Source organism: Geotrypetes seraphini, chromosome 6 (genome assembly GCF_902459505.1).
Source record: "Geotrypetes seraphini chromosome 6, aGeoSer1.1, whole genome shotgun sequence".
In the NCBI taxonomy this organism is placed as follows: domain Eukaryota; kingdom Metazoa; phylum Chordata; class Amphibia; order Gymnophiona; family Dermophiidae; genus Geotrypetes; species Geotrypetes seraphini.
Genome location: NC_047089.1, coordinates 236,200,120 through 236,213,623, shown reverse-complemented (window position 1 = coordinate 236,213,623; position 13,504 = coordinate 236,200,120).

Below are 13,504 nucleotides of genomic sequence, written 5' to 3'. Positions count from 1 at the left end.
CAAATGAATTTCTCAAGAAAATAATTAGTCTTCAAGAATGCTATCTCCCAGTTTGTAAAACTTATTCTTGTATTTTGAATTTAGTTCATCTCCCCACCCCCCACTCCTCCTTTCTGTGCCTTGTTCTAGCTCAGTGTCTCGCATTCCTGCTGGGGCACGCTAAACCTAATGTCCACGGCTCGAGACACCCAGAAATGCACAACATTGCCGTGATGTTATCACACAGATGTCAGCACATGCGCAAAGGCCCTTCAAACGAACCCTGTGCTGGCAGTGGGGGGAAAAGGGCCGGAGAGAAGGAGAGGCGCTGGTGCCAGCTGATTGCCTAAAGGACGTGCCTCTCTTTGTAAGCAGTCAGCTGATGCCTCTCCTCTTCCCCACTATGCCACGGCACAACTGAAATCTCAGGAGGCACACTGGTGTGCTGCAGCACACAGTTTGCAATATACTTTTCAGCTGAAGGTGTGCACAACATACTCTTAGTGACTGCACTGGCTTCATGCATACAATGAATGTTCCTAATCCTCAGCACAGCCCACTGGGGTTCTGTATGGAAAGAAAATACCCACTGGATGGGATGGGGCTGGATTAGATTGGATTTATTACATTTGATATACCGCTAGTATGCGAGTATTAAGCGGTTTACAATACAATAGAAGTGGAGGATGCAAAAAAAACCCTGAAAATACATTAGGGATAGAAGTTAACATCTTTACAAACAATCGGAGGGTAGAAGAAAGGCGAAAGGGTCGATAGAGGGCATGAAAGCAGGTGGGGGTAATAAAGATATCAGAATCAGAGACACAAAGATCAGTATGAATTGGTCATTGTTGTAAATGCTACACGCTCAGACACAGACTTATAGGACGAGTAATCGCACAGTGTTGGTGGAACAGAGTTGATTTCAGTTGTTTCCAGAAGGAAAGGTAGGGGATTTCTTCAATGAATCCTTGAAGTATGAAGTTCCATAGATTAGGACCCGCGTATGAAAAGGCTCTTTCTAGTTGATTGTAGTTTTAGATCTCTCAGGCCTGGGATTTCAAATCGGTCATGTTGAGATGATCTTAGAGCTCAATTATGTTGATATCTGGCCAGTTTCTTGGCTGCCGTAGTGCTGACTTTTGGTCCTACATACAGGACTGACTACGATGGGTGAAGCCTTTGCTCTGAGTGCCTCTGCTGAGTCATGGGTTAAATTGAGGGGTGAGGGGAGGAGGGTGGGTGATAGTGGAAGTGGCAGGAGAAGGGGTCATGCAAGATAATCTTATCAGAAGCTTGTCTTGCTGAAGTTCTTGGAAGGTTGATTGTAATTAGTGGATGCTGATTTTTGTTGATCCTTATTAGAGAATGACATGGGACAAATTTTTCTCTGTCCCCGCAGGAACTCAATTTCCCTGTCCTGTCCCCACGAGTTTTGTCGCTGTCCCTTCCCCAGCCCCATTCCTGTAAGCTCAACCTTAACAGCACAAACCTTGAACACTTATGATTTAAAGTGTTTGAGGCTTGTGGAGATGAGGACAGAGCTTGCAGCAATGGGGCCGGGATGGGAAAATGAGTTCCTGCGGGGACTGGAAAAATTTGTCCCTGTATCATTCTCTACTTGGGAGAACAGTATAGAAAATTGAATAAATAAATAGTGTGAAAAGTTTCAGCCTCTGATAGCCAGAGCTGGTATTGTGACATCATAATGCCTCATTCCACCAATGCCTAAGAGCCAACCTCATCAGTGATGTCACAATGGCTTGATTGTCCTTTACTTGGCTCACTTTTACTACGTTTTGATTTCTAGTGGTGCAGTGCATAGAATGACAGGGGGCCAATTTTTTTCCCGTACCGTCCCCATGAGTTTTGTCACTGTCCCTTTTCCTGCCCTATTCCTGTAAGCTCTGTCTTAACCACACAAACCTCGAACACTTATGATTTTAAAGTGTTTGAGGCTTGGGCAGATGAGGACAGAGCTTGCAGAAATGGGGCAGAAACAGGAAAAGAACTCGCCAGGATGGGACAGGAAAATGAGTTCCTGTCGGTACGGGGAAAAATTGTCCCCTTGTCATTCTCTAATCTTTATAACAGTATATGTGATAGAGCAATTTTAGAAATGCCTTTGTTACTGGAAGTACTCTTGTGGTACAGTATATATTTCAGATGAGCTACCTCCTCCTAGTTGAGAAATGTTAAAAGTAGGAATGCAAAAAATATATAGTAACACCAGTCATATTGATGTAAACCATTTAGGGTTTTTAAAAAAATATATAAATGGTATAAAAATTTTAAATAAATAATGTAATATATTTGTGTATGAATGTATTTATACATCTGATCATATTGTCCAACTACATTTGTTAGTTTGTTAATATTTATTTTAGCTGTCTGAGTGGGCCAGACTAAGGTAGGGCTTGCTGAATGCGCCATAAGCTTATTGTAATGCCTGATAGAAATAGGATGAATAACTTTTACCTACTATCTTGTTGAGTGCGCTAGAGGTGTCAGCCATGCTAAAAACCTGTAGCACAGCTTGATAAAAGCCAGCTTTAGTGAGGGGAAGGATTATAATGCAGTTTCATGCGGTGTTTCACAAGATAATCTGACTTAACGTAGCAATGTCTGTGTTGAAAATGTGTATTTAATGCAACATATGCTCAAGGTATGTTACCCATGACTATTCTAAAACATCAATAGATATGTGGTAATTTTTTTTATTTATGTTTATTCATTTTATCAATAAAGTTACAAGCATTCACTTGTTCTGGAAATACAGAGACTAAGAAATTATACATCTAAAATAAAGGAAATTAAACAATCTTGAAGCAACATGTAATCTCTTCCTCAGAGGGAGAACTGAAAAGACAAGGAGATCAATTAGAATCATATGTAAAAAAATAGGCATATGCTTAGCGGGTTATAACAACATCTGCAAATTAAAATTAATTATCCCTGCCTAAACTGAGCAGCTTTCTTAGCGTCTAGAAAGATCTTAAGCTGCTCAGGGGAAAAGAAAGTATATTTAGTCCCAGCATACTTAACTAAATCTACAGGGGTAACACCAGGCGACATGTTTTAAAAAATATTTTTTGAAGTATTAACTTTTCCATCTGAAACAATACCGCCCATTAATCATATATATTACCTTCCTGAAAAAAAGAAATTCGACAGTCAATCTAAAGCTGAGAACTTACAATCTATTGACATCAATAACCTTTCTGACTTCTTGGAAAAGTCCATAGAAATTCTTTTTTTTTTTTTTTTTAAATCTTTATTCATTTTCATATCTTACAACAAGTGTATAACATTCAATCAAAAATTTTTACAAATCACTTGACATTCTTACTTATAATCATTAAAGTATAAAAGAATCCCTCCCCACCCACCCCATCCATTAATAATAAACCAATTAGCAAATATCATATTTCCAAATCCCACCCTACCTATATCTTATATAATAACAAGGTGTTTAAGGTGTCTGATTATTAGAATATATAGAAATTCATAATCCATAGAAATTCAATCTCACCCTACCTTACTTGTCTCATTTGTTTTTGAACAAGACCTAAACTCTGTAATGTGTATTTTTTCATTTCTCGCAGGCTTTATTCCTTGGGCAAAGAGTTTGGGTATATCCTGATGTGACTAAAATTACTCAAGAACATAGAAAATTATTCCTAAACATGAGTCAAGAAGTTAAGGCATTGGGGGCCTCTTTTTTGCTAAGTTACCCATGTAAATGCTTAATTATGTGGTAATTTTTATGATGCATTTTTCACATGCAAAGCATGTTATGTGTGTGGAAAGGGCTGTTCTAAGTTTATTTAAAATTTGATATTCCGCTTATCAAGTTTCTAAATGGCATATATAGGTATAAAATTTTGGGATACATAAGATAAGACACACAGACATACTGAGATGGAAGGGGAAGAACTACATCTCAAAATAGGATAGAAAAACATTTTGGATTAATACACAAGGAGGGGGTCCTATCTGTAATAAAGGTTTAGAGAATGAGAATAATTAAAGATCGAAGGCATCCTTTAAATAGGAGTGCTTTTTAACTTTGATTTAAATCGATCTAATATCGTTTCTTCACGTAGTTTGGATATAGAATGCCAAAGCTTAGGGGCAGTTACTGAGAAAATGGCTGAACGAGTTGTGCTAATGTGTCGCATTGAAGGAATAGATAACAGACGTTGGGTGTTGGAACGAAGGGTTCTAGCTGTTATACAATTTGTGTGGGGTTGTATGCGCATTAAGTAGGTATGCCAAAAGATGGTGCCTCCCTTTTATGTGGAAGCATTCCTAGGTGTGCAACTAGGACAGAATTGTGACTTTTTTTTTTGAAAATGTGTATTTTGTGTGCTACTGGAATGGGTACCAGTTCCCACTCGCACTTCGTTTCTCCCCCGGTTAGAGGATGCAAACTAAAAAAACACCATGAGCATCTTCTCTCACATCAGGCTGCTCTATGGGGTAAAGACCTAGAACAACTCCTATTGCCCACCACTTATGAGGTATTCAGGAAACACCTCAAAACCCACCTATTCCTGAAATACCTAGACAGTTGACCCACTTCCCTCTTTCCCCCCATTGTTCCCCACATCCCTTAAGTTAATTCAACTTGTACGTCAACTCAACTTGTACTCCACTAATCTTTTGTAAACCGCATAGAACTTAACGGTATTGCGGTATATAAACTGTTATTATTATTATTATTAATACCAGGCACAACTTTGTCATAGGTGTTCTGTCATAAAATTTACCCTCTAAAAGAGATATAGACAGTGCAATTCATTGCAAAAGCAAATAGATTTCTTTACAGGTTTCTACATTTCTACATACTGCCACTGCAGAACAATATTCTGGGTAATCAAAAAACCATGTTTTACCAAAAATGAACATCTAGAAACTCATTCATTTCTCGTTCCATAAGAATTTAACTGCTGTTGAGAGCAGGATGTTAACCTATCACTCCAAGAAAAAATGTAACTCTTTATATAGAGCAGGATTTGAGAATACCAATTCTGTAGGTAATATCACAGTTAAATTTTAGTTAACTGTTCCTGCTGTGTTCTCATGTTACACTAGTGATTCCAGTTAATGGTTTTGTTATTTTTAAAGAAATATGACTGTACTGCAAAAAATAAAAATAAACCTTTTGACAAAATGCTCCATTTTTTTTTTCCTTTGGAATACAATATTTACAAATTGTTTCATGCATTGGATCAGATTTAACTTTCATTTAAACACATTGAAAGCCCACTAATCCAATGTTTTTGAAACGTAACAAACCAACAAAACGCAGGAGTGTGTGGCGCAGTGGTTGGAGCTACAGCCTCAGCACCCTGGGGTTGTGGGTTCAAATCCAGCGCTGCTCCTTGTGATCCTGGGCAAGTCACTTAATCATCCATAGCCCCAGGTACGTTAGATAGATTGTGAGCCCACCGGGACAGATAGGGAAAATGCTTGAGTACCTGATTGTAAAACCGCTTAGATAACCTTGATAGGCGGTATATAAAAACCTAATAAACTTGAAACTTGAATAATAGAAAAAAAGACATGCAAATATCACAAAACATTTTAAATACAAAAATATTAATAATGTATAAGCTTTTTCAAAGAAATGTTCAGTTTTAAGAGAGACTGCTTTAAGACATTTCAAATTCTAACTTTCACTGGTTTTGTATTGTATTCTTAGAATAGGCACAATGCCCTGAATTTTATTTACATTGCAGGCATTTTCAAGAGACAAAAAATAAAGGAAACTTCAATTCAATTTGAACTCCCCCCACCCCCAACCAAAAAAAAAATCCAACATTTTTTAAAGATCATCCATAAAACCTTTTACGAAGCATTGTATTAAATGCTAATGTTCACCTAATACAGCAACAAGGGCCTAATGCAGGACACACAAAAGTATCATGCATTAGTTTTTGCATGTGTGCATACAAACACAACATTTAAATATATATTTTCCAGGGGGTTGTGTCAGGGGTGGAGAATGGATGTTCTTGCACTAACCAATCAGTTCATCTATATTACTGTGTGCTAACTAGTTACGGCACAGTTATGCATGCTGGTAAAAGGGTATCTAAAATTAGCTCGCTATTTAATAAGCAACCAAAGAAACATTGCTAATATTAGACTAATGTTCTCATTCTTTTTTTTTTTTTTTTTGCCTATCAGTTGGCTACTGAATTTTGAATACACTGAAGTCTCTTGAATACGAGTTATAATGCTAGAAGGCCAAAATGCAAAGAATTACAATAATGTCATAGTACAAACTGCTGAAATATCATGCAAAGGGAAAGGCATTTTAATGTTTTAAAATATGGCAACACTACAAGATGATGGGATGGAGAAGCATGGTAATCCATGCTAATGGTAATTCTGGTGCAATAGGTGTGTCATTCTGGACAGTAGGGTAAGTATATTCCACATGTTTTCAAGCTGTGCAGAAGGAATCCATTCCAGGTTTTCAACTCCTCCAGAGGACTCTGCTGTCCCCTTCAGTTTTTCTTTTTGCACATGAGCCAGACGGTGTCTCTGATCTCTGTATATCGTCATTAGGTGCCATCGGCTCATGTTCAAATCCCTAGTGACTTGATGAATTACACATCTGAAAATAAATCAGTTTTCTGCTAGTCTGGTAAGATCCTCTAGCATCAATCCCATTGTTGGTTTTAACGTGTCCAGCCATCTGATTGCAGGTCACCCTTTTAGCCTGGTTCCTTCAATCTTCCTAAACATTATGTCCTTCAGTGATCTCTTTTGATTGTATGATCAAAATAAGATGGTCATAACTTCATCATTTGAGTTTCGAGTGACATAGCCAATTTGATCTCTTCCAGAATTGATTTTTTTCTGGCAGTCCACAGCATACATATAATCCTTCAAAGCTGAAGAGGGTTTTTATGCGTGCTGTATATTCATTATTTTTTGTGGCTTTTGGTGCACCAGAGCCCCCCAATGTGGGGAAAAGTTCTGCCTGTATGGAGAAGAAGCAGACTTGGGTCTTCAGCTGGCAAGTTAATCCCTTGGGGACCTATTTGGCCAGCCGGTAGAAAAATTTGTGGAGCTTGAGGTCCATGTCCCTAGTAGCTTTAGCTCGCCTACTGAATTGCAGAGGCTTGAGCACAAGCTGTTAGGCATCGCAAGTGTGCGTCTGCATTTTTGCCTCCTCCCCCCTTCATATGTGCGGTTCCATGGGAGTTAAGGATCAGTCCGAGTTTGGTCTGAACTAGCATACCGAAGATCTCTGCATTTGGAGGAATGGCTGTTTGAGGCAGGGATTCTTCCAGATCCAGCTGCTACTTAGAGCTGAGGTAGGCTGCAGCACCTTCAGAGTAAGGTTATAGCCTATGGCCAAAATCAGACGGGGGATCTGAAAAATCAATTTTTGAAGGTTTCTGCCACATCCCTTAGGGTCTCCCATTTCTTAAATCCTGTTTTCTGAGGGTTAAAAAAAATATATATTTTTGTTGTTAAGGTGTTTTTGAGCTGGTTTTGGTACCAAAATGCTGGCACAATGGTCATCTTGGATTTCCCAATTTTTTTTTCCAAAGTTCTCCAGATCCTTCAAACCACCTCATTTTGCTTCAAAACTGGTAAGGATGGAGTTCAGTCTTTTTTACCCATAATTCATACCAGTTTTGCACTGGATGGATGCCAGAAGAGTTTTCTTCTTCCACATGCCATACAGCATGTGAAAGGTAGGTGGGAGTGTTGAGCTTAACCTCCCCTTTGCCCTCTAGGACTGAAGAACCTCTGGGGGACCTGTCTACTGAGAAAATCCCTTTTGGAGGCCCAGACTAGCAGCAAACCTAAATGTAAAAGTTTGGAAGCCAGTCAGAGAGGACGGGTCGCAATGGAGAGAAGACGCTGGGGCCAGCGGCAGGGCAGCACAGCACTTTTCTAAGAAGTTAATCAGACACAGCAGCCAGAGTGCCAACCAGCAGGCACACTGGCCAGTAGCTAGGTGTAGAAGACCGGTAGAGGAGCATATGGAACTGGGAGAAGGGAGAGATATTGGACTCAGATAAGGGAAGGAGGGAGAGATGTGAGAAATGGAGTGAGGGAAGGAGGGAATGATGTCAGATGTTTGAGGGACAGGGAGAGATGGATTTTGGGATAGCAGACGGGGTAGAAGGACGGAAAGGTGGCATAGGGTGGCAGAAGAGGGACAATAATATGGTTTGGAGAAGGACAGAGGGAGTAAGAGGGAGATATGGACATGAGGGAAGGCAGGAGGAAGGGAGAAATGGATGTGGAGGGGGCAAAAGGGAGAGAGAGATTTGATGGAGGAGGCAAGATGGGGAAATGGAAAGAGATGAAGGGGGAGAGAGAGAGATGGACAACTTGGGGCAAGCAGGGAAAGGTGGAGGGGATATGGAGTGGAGGATATGATGCAGGTTGTACAATGATCGAATTATCTTGGCTTTAAAATTATACCTAACCTCTGGGGACAAAATAGCGGAAGTGGTGTAGAATCGGAAATGACGTAGAACGCCGTTAAAACTAGTTTTTCCGCTGGCAATTGCACTGGCGAGTCTCAATGTATTAAAATGCGGCAATAACAGCTTCGCTGTCATAATAACCAGTAAGTAAACAAGTTATTTTAATATATTGGTAGAAGGAGATCCGCTTGACCTGTAAGATCTTTAAAGTATAAGATATAGACAATTACATTACATTACATTACTGACTTCTATTCCGCCTGTACCTTACAGTTCTAAGCGGATTACATCAGAAGATGACTGGACATTTCCAGGAACAAAAGTTACAATTAAGCGAACTGGACATTTCCAGGAAAAAGTTACAAATGAGGAGCTGGTTACATTGTACGATTAAGGAGTTGGTTCATAATAAAGTTTTGAGAAGAGGTTACCAGATAGGTAGAGAGAGTAGGAAAAGTGTCAGATGATGCTGGAAGAATACGAGGAAGTTAAAGAGTAGAAACTTTCACATTGTTGAGTCTTTGGGGGTAATACAGGTAGAGGGTGGGAGGGAGGAGATTGCAAGAGGGGAGGAGAAGGGGTTAAGCTGGCTGGATAAATTTTTTCAATAGCAGGGTTTTGATTTCTTTTTGGAAAGTTTTGTAGTCAGTTGTTGCTATGAGCAGGTTGGAGATGTAGGGGTCCAATTTTGCTGCCTGTGTTGCTAGTAGGTGGTTGTATATCTTTTTGCGCTGAGTTCCCTTGAAAGGGGGGAAGGTGAATGGAGATTGGGTTCTCCTTTGCCTTGATGAGAGGTTCCGATTTAGGTGGTTATTTAGGTGGGTGGGTGCAGTTCCGTTTACTGCTTTGTATAGTAAGCAGTATAGTTTGAATTGAATGCGGGCTTGTATGGGTAGCCAGTGTGAATCTAGGAAGGCATTGGTGATGTGATCAAATTTTCCAAGTGAGTAGATCAGTCTGAGGTCTGTGTTCTGTACAGTCTGTAGTTGTTTTATTAAATATGTGGGGCATGGTAAATAGAGGATATTGCAGTAGTCCACTAGACTCAGGACTAGGGCTTGGACTATGAGTCTGTATTTATCTTTGTCGAAAAACTTTCTTATTTTTCGTAGGTTGCGCATGGTAAAGAATGCTTTTTGTGTTGTTTTATTGATTTGGACCTGCAGGGTGCAGCATCTGTCTAGTGTAACTCTGAGGAGTTTAAGAGTGGGCTGTATGGGATATTTGGTGGCTTTTATTTCTAACTCGGTTATAGATGGGGTTTTGTCCTTTTCAAGCAATAGAAATTTTGTTTTGTCCGGGTTGAGCTTCAGTTTGTGGTCTAGTATCCAATTTTCCACTGCTTCTAGTGTTTTTTTCAGGTTGTCTATTGGAGTGGAGTCTTGTGAGTCGAAGGGGAGGAGTATGGTTATGTCATCTGCGTAGCTGAATGAAGTTACTTCTAGGTTATCTAGAATGGTACCAAGGGAGGAGATGAATAGGTTGAAGAGGTGACCCTTGAGGTACTCCACAGGGGTTAGACCAGGAATCCGATATAAGATCTTTTGTTTTTACTCTGTATGTTCTTGTTTTGAGGAATCCTTGGAACCAATTGTATACCCCTCCTGAGATCCCTATGGCTTCTAGGATCTGAAGAAGTATGATGTGATCTACCAGGTCAAATGCGGCAGAGAGGTCGAGTTGGATAATCAGCATCCTTCTTCCTTTGCTAAGATGCTGTCGGGCTATATCTAGTAGAGAAACTAGTAGTGTCTCTGTACTGTGGTTGGATCTGAACCCTGATTGTGTGGGGTGAAGTATGTTGTGGTCTTCAAGGTAATTTGTGAGGTATTGTGCTACTAAACCTTCTATTATTTTAACATATAATGGTATTGATGCGATGGGTCTGTAGTTGGAAGGGTTGTCTGTTGGGCCTTTGTGGTCTTTCAGTATTGGGGTGATTATGATTTCTCCTTGGTCTTGTGGGTATTGAAGTTAGAGAGTGGTTTCCTTGAGCCTTTTTGGATGGACAGAATGAGAGGCTCTTAGCTTCGATTTAATAGTGCATAAGTACACTTTTTAACATAATTTTAAAAGATTGCTTTTGTGTATTTTTGTTTTAGAACAATTGATATACAAAATGCTGTCCTGAAGAAGCTTTCAATATTCATTTGAGAGCAAAACAAAGATTTTCCGTCGTACCAGTGGAGGAAAGCCGGGCAATACACAACACCCGAGCTAAGTACCATATAGCATTACGGCATATTAAGAATTAAATTAAGACTCAAGTGGGCTTAAGAATAAAATAATAATAAAATACACACATTGCTTACATAGCGGAGAAGACGTTTATCAATGATAGCCCATTTGTAAGCCAAGTAACTAAGATTAGTTCTGGTAACTGGCTATGGGCACTTGAGATATATAGTCTTCACCTTTGTTTATGAGTAAGTTGGGATCTTCTTGATCTTCAGTTGGCCTTTTCTAAGGGTCTTGAATAGTTATACTGTTGATTGGATTGGATACTTTAATACTTGGGAGCACACCAAAATGACCTAAATACAGGCAAAAAGCCAAAATTGATATATCACAATAGCTGCCTCTTAGAGACTATGGATCTCAAGTGCTCACGGTTAGCAGCCCCTTGATCTAAGTCGGGGGCTCACTAACCCATATGCGAGCTATCATCGGTCCAACCTCCGCCCGGAGAAGACGCAGCCAACCCATCCAGCTGATATCCGCAACGAACCGACACCTGCGCTCTGGCACTTATCTCGAGAGAAAGAGAGAGACTGCGATATCAGCGACAGAGCATAGCAGTATTGGCAAGTGGGCGGTTTTCCTGCCAAATTAGGATCCCTTCTAAAAGTTATGGGCTGGATATATTTTTCACCGCGCTCGCGCTGCTGTTCTGAAAGGGCCACCGTTCCCCCCTTCCCATTTGCTCCCGTTGCTACCGAGAGAAGTGGGAAGAAAAGGGAGGGTGCAGCAGTCTTCTGTGCATGTGCACCAGCAGGACAACGTCATGAGCTGCGGACAGATAAAAACCTGCAGTAAACCAACCGCTACTTACAGTTCTGCAGTGATGTTAGTCGCAGGCTGCTGCCCACTCTGGTATAAGGCTATGCCAATCAAACCTTTGCCGCGTCTACAGCAGGAGCAGACTGCCCGCTCCTAGAGTGGCTCTGTTTATGTGTTCAGGGCTGCACGTGCACTGTAGGCTGCTGAGGAGCCGCAGTAGTGCGAAAAGTATGCCAAGACTTTAAAATTAGGGGAGCATAGGCAAAAGAAATAAGGAACTTCAGTCTCCCTCCCTGCCATGTCTGGTCTCCCTTCTCCCGCAGCATTAGCTTCGTTGGGGCTGTTGAGATTGTCTGTAATCTTCTTTCTTGAAATAGGGGAAGTAAGAATCATCCTCCGCCCTTTCCAATGCTCAGCAAATCCTGCAAACAGTTGAATACTGTATATCGGTTCCATTGCAAATGCAAGCAGTGTCTCACTTCCGGTTCACCACACAATTGTTTCCCACGTACTCACCTTTATAGGACCCCCAGGGACCCCTGAAAAAGACTTTTTGTCGAAACGCGGACCGTGTTGAGTCCTGTATCCCTAGCAGACTAGGTCCTTTAAGGCTCTTATGTGGATGATTTACTTTTATATGGATGGAATTATTTTATGTGGATGATTTTAGTGTACCTTTGGAACTTTGATACTTTCAAATAAAGTCCATTTGGGAACATCGTCACTCCACAGAGTTTTTTTGGTTTTCTCTGGATTTTCTTCTTTGTGGATATTTTGGGGTTAATTCCTTTTGTTTTTTGTTTGTATAACGGTTCTGTGCCACAAAATGAAATCAGAGCTTCACCCTTCCCCTCCCAAACAAACACGAGACAAATTCCCCTGCTTAGAAGGCCAATAGGCTCAAAATTGTGAATCTCCTGAGAACAGGAACAACAGAGTCATTGCTTAGCTTTTTCTCAGCTTGCAGTGGATGAGGCTCTCTTCCCTCCTCCCCTCCCCCAAACGGACTTTAATTCCTGCCTCTCGGCTTCTCCTCCTGCTCCGGCTGGGCCCGGGTAAAAAAACCCCAAACCCCCAGAGCTTACTTCGGGTCCGGCAAGGGCTGCGGGTCCTGAAACCTTCTGATTCAAGCAGCCCTGATTTGCTGGGCAGTAGAAGGCCCTGAAGCAGCAGTATGTAGAGTGCTGCAGACACTGCTGGAATCGGAAGGTTTGTCGGGACTGCAGGAAGGGAAGGGGGGGGGGGGGCGGTAAGGGACTAAGGGAGCCGGCCAGACCACGGGAAGGGAAAGGGGGGTAGGGGAAACGCTGCTGCTGCACAGGGAAGTGGTGTGGGGGAGGGAAATGGAGAGGGAGGGAATGCTGCTGTGGTTGCTGCACAGAGAAGTGGTGGGAGAGAAATGCTGCTGCATAGGAGGCAGGGAGAGAGACAGATAGATAGAAAGAAAAGAAGAAAGACACAGGGGCAGGGAGAGACACAGAAAGACAGACAGACAAAGGGGGCCAGGGAGAGAGACAGACAGCGGGAGGGAGAGAGAGACAGAAATAAAGACACACAGACATATATTCCAGCACCTGTTAATGTAATGGGCTAAAATACTAGTAGGGTATAAATCTGTTTGCCTTGTTTTCTCTCTTTGAAGGGCACTGAAATTCTTAGGGCTTGCTCTTCCCAGACAATGGGAGCTCTGTCAATAAAAGCTATTTGTTTATTACATGGCTTTTCTTCGTTTGTTATTTGAATTCACAGAACGGAGTCTAGCCCAATCATGTAGGAGAGAGAATCCATTCTGGCAATTCTTTTGGCCTCGGTGTTCAAGTCTTTTAGCCTGGCTTGAACACCTCAAACCTTTTTTGAAGATCGGTGTAACATTTGCCACTTTCCAGTCTTCCGGAAACCTTCCTGATTTGATCGACAGATTGGATATTAGTTGAATCAGCTCAGCTATAGCGACCTACTTGGATGTTTTAGAGCCAGCCAGAACATAGGTGCACACTCTTGGGAGGGGGCATGAACTTGGAACACAAAAGCGAGGGAAGGGGGAAGAGAGGCACATTGGG